Source organism: Stegodyphus dumicola, chromosome 10, assembly GCF_044657685.1.
Source record: "Stegodyphus dumicola isolate Sdum_Otavi_A_Nest chromosome 10, ASM4465768v1".
NCBI lineage: Eukaryota > Metazoa > Arthropoda > Arachnida > Araneae > Eresidae > Stegodyphus > Stegodyphus dumicola.
Genome location: NC_140777.1, coordinates 184,770,181 through 184,774,338, shown reverse-complemented (window position 1 = coordinate 184,774,338; position 4,158 = coordinate 184,770,181).

Genomic DNA, 4,158 nt, shown 5'->3' with positions numbered 1-4,158 from the left:
ATATCTGAGCATGTGCTACCGTACATCACCTTACTTAATCTCCTGATTGGTCTTTCTGTCCGCTCTGCCTCTTCGTTCAGCTGATATGCTAATTTTTCGACTTCGTCCTTAATTTTTGCACACCAGTGTATTCATTTTCGAGAAAAATTACGGCCCGTGAAAATAAGAGCCTTTACAGTAAATAAAACTCAACTGGACATAAATAAAAGAAGCGATATAAATTTATAAGGTATTTCTCCCACCTTCTTGGCGTGCCTTCGTGGTGTAGTAGTTCTGCACACTGGGCCGATATTCCAGAGGTTCGTGGTTCGATTCTCAGCGAAGGCGTTCTAATTTTTCATCTCTCTTGCTTCCAAAAAATACCTAATGTCTCTACAGTGGCGCCCGAACTAAAAGGATTATGAATGATGTCTTTCCACAACAAGAATTTGGCGATTGGGTCCCCGTAAAAAAAAAACCCCAGTCGCCCTTTAAAAAGGGGGAGTATATAAGGTATTTCTCCCATCTTCGTGGTGTAGTGGTTCTGCACGCTGGGACTGTATTCCAGAGGTCCGTGGTTCAATTCCCGGTGAAGGCGTTGCTAATTTTTCACCTTGCCTTCTTCCAAAAAAAATACCTAATGTCTCTACATGTTAACACTCATGATTCTCGAATTTGGGCCTCCCTAGAACTTCATGTAGTTCAGGAAATCGCACTACATTCACCAGAAGTCGTTGTTTGGTGTGGCTTCACAGCAGATTTTATCATTGGACCATTCTTTTTGGAGAACATTACTCTAACAGAGATCTGTATCATTACCTTGAAAAGATGTCGTGATATGTTGACTAGATCTGTCGTTCCACATCTTCAATAGAGACGATTTTTCGAAACGTAACTTATGCAGCGACTTAAGCACCACCGCACATTTGTCTAGAGACACAGTCCCCATCACTTTACAGAAGAAAGGATCACAAACAGCTTTTTTTTTTTTTTTTTTTTTCAATTGCAAGGCTCCTCAATCCCCGGATTCGGTTTGGAGCTTTGTTAGCGGGGGGGGGGGAGTGTTTATGGTATGTGGTTCATCTTTTTTTTTTTTTTTTGTTGTTGTTGTTGTTACACGGTTCACAGTTTATTAGTCAGAGAGGACCAAAGATTCTGGTTAGCACGCGTCCGCCTTTTTAAGCTACTCTCTTTCTTAAGCTATTGTTACGCTCGGCCGTACTTTAGGCCCTGGATAGCTTCGCAGTCAATTAGCGTTAAGGGGCCAACTTCGTTAGAATCTTGATAGCTTCCGCTATATCTCTTTAGTTAAGATTAGTTTAGTTTAATTCTTAGTTTTTTAAGTTCAAGCACGAGTGTTGGCTTTATTATACAACTCCAAGACGGAGTTCTGTTGAATCTTATTTGAATAATAAAGGGTCTTTTAACCCTTTCCAAGTTTATTTTTTGTCTCACGAACTCAAGCGATTATTCGCTAAGTAGTTCTTAAGATTCTTCACATACAACTGTAACTTAGAATTACACAGTGAACCCTACACCTTCTTTGTTATTTATTTGTCTAACATTCAATTGTGTAGAGTAGAACAGTGCCATATTTTTCCCCTATCGGCAACTTTCAGAACTATTTGTTCCTGAGGAAGCCTTTTTCTCATGTCGTCATTAGTCCTCCTACTAAATATGGCATTCCAGATGATAGTCTGAGCTATAGATGGCTCTGAGTTGTGTTAGCTTAAAATGAAACACTCTATACGTAAAGGTATTATTTTTCTTTGTTGAATTGGGCGTTAAGAAGGTGTTGGCTGCGCCCACTACTGATGCCCTGTATATGTTGTGATATGCTTGCAGATCGTAAATCAACCACAAATTCCTCAGCTATAAATATTTTCGTTCAAAACAAAATCACAAGATACTTCATGCTTTTTTTAGAGCAAGTTAATCTTTTCTAAAAATTAATTTAAAATAAACAAATAAATAAGCAATAACTTTTTTCTTCATTTGATTAAGCATACGAGAGCTATCTGCCTAAGGGAAGGGATTCCTTCGTGGAGGATTTCCAAAGGTCTAGTTGCGCACGGGTAGAACCACGAAAACACTCATGCAGTCAGCCCGTACGCCTGGGATTGGACCCGCAGTGTTCAGCGACTTGACTACCTGGCCGCTAGTTAACCTAATACTTTTCTGAGAAATGAAGGTCCCAAGATCCCTATCTGATTTAGTCATAATCATATATTACTTTAAAACACTTTGTAGTTATTATTAAAAACTAAATATCTCATTATTTCTTCGCTGATTCCATACACCTTGAAAATTGGAAGTTGCTTCTCAGGTGGTTCTTAACTACAAAACCAAACTGTGCGTCAAAAATAATTTGTGCTTATATCAAAGGATTAGGACAGTTAATATTTTTTTCTGAGAACCTACAGCAATTTTCTCTTGATAATAAAATACTTTACTTGATAATAAAAAGTTTTCCTCTTATTTTGGTGTATTTAAAACGCAAGAGAATTTTATCCTAGTATGCAATTGAAAGCATAGTTCTTGGCACTTTTAAAGAATTCTGTGCACCTTCCTGCTATTATGTTACTGCAAATGTTGTCGATTACATATATCTGCTTGATGTTAAAGAAAATTGGGAAATGTAGCCCCAGTTTATAGGGAAGTATGGCTAAAATTTTATGGGGAGAAATAAAGCATTAAATAGAAATGAAAGAAAATCTGAAAGAGTTCAGGACGTCCTACCAGAAGATTTGCTAAGGTTTTCTTTTGCTCTCGTTGATGAGCTCGTAGTCTACTAGCCTGCTCTTGAACTCACACCAGCTGATGATTTTCCCCCCTATCCAAAGGGACTTCTTCCCTGAGAGACTATTTGTTTTTCCTGACAAAATGCGATTTTGCGTTGGTTCACTATAAATGTCCGTTTCACTTTTCAAACTGTTGCCACCCAATGTTAGAGTCCTGCATTATATTTGAAGAAAATAAATAATGAAAAATCTGCATAAATGTATGTGTATTTCTCGCGTTGGGATAAAACAACGGTACCTAGAGCCATCCAATTTTGAATGACGTAATCAGACTGCAAACAGGGGCATCTGGAAGCCCAAATTTGAAATTTGGAGCAGGTTTTATGATCGATTTCATATTTTGAAAAATTTTAACGAATGTTAACGAACGAACACTCAATGGTTGAAGTAATAAGTAATTACTCGTCACAAAATTCATCTAGATTTTTAGCCTGAAAGAGCTGTTCTTGAAACGCGATTTGTGAGCATGGCGAGAACGTAAATAAATTAAATAAAAGGTATTTTATTTATGATATACCTAATTGAAAACGTATTTTTATAGGATTACATTATATATATTTTGTTATTTTTCAGATACTTTTACTGATTCATGACTTTCCCATGTTAGTCTAAATGTACATTCGTCTAGTATTTTATAAAATACTTCGCTGTTCTTATAAGGTATTTCTCCTGCCTTCTTGGCATGCCTTCGTGGTGTATTCAAGAAATCCGTGGTTCGAGTCCAGGCGAGGGCATTTCTCATTTTTCATGTCTCCTGTTTCGAAATAACCTGATATCTCTAAAGTGGCGCCTGAACTAAAAAAGGTGGTGAATGATGATTCTCCACCGGATTTGGCGAATGGGTCCCTTAATCCACAATTGCGCTTTAAAAGGAGTAGTATATAAGGTATTTCTCCCGCCTTCTTAGCATGCCTTCGTGGTGTTGTGGTCAGCACACTCGGTGCGTATTCGAGAGGTCCACGGTTCGGGTCCCGGCGAGGGCATTGCTCATTTCTCACCTCTTGTGCTTCAAAAAGCCTAATGTTTCTACATTCCCTCTGCGCCATCTATATTGACAATTTATGCCAATGAAACCGTACTGAACTTTAAAAGACCACTATACCGAAAATATAGTGTTCGAAGAAGGCACGGGCGTTTATAAATGTACAGTGTCTGTGCAGCATGGGAACACTCGTAATAAACAGCGAGCTCAAAGTCATACCGAGAGGTTGTTGGTAGGGAAAGACAGCTGTAGTCTTGTACGCCATGATAAAATTCGTGGGCTTGTTCGGAGTAGGTAAAACCAGTGACATTAGTCACAAGAGAAACACAATAATGATGTACCTTATGTTACACAACTTATGTTACATTCTACATTATTTTCTCGATGTTTTACGCT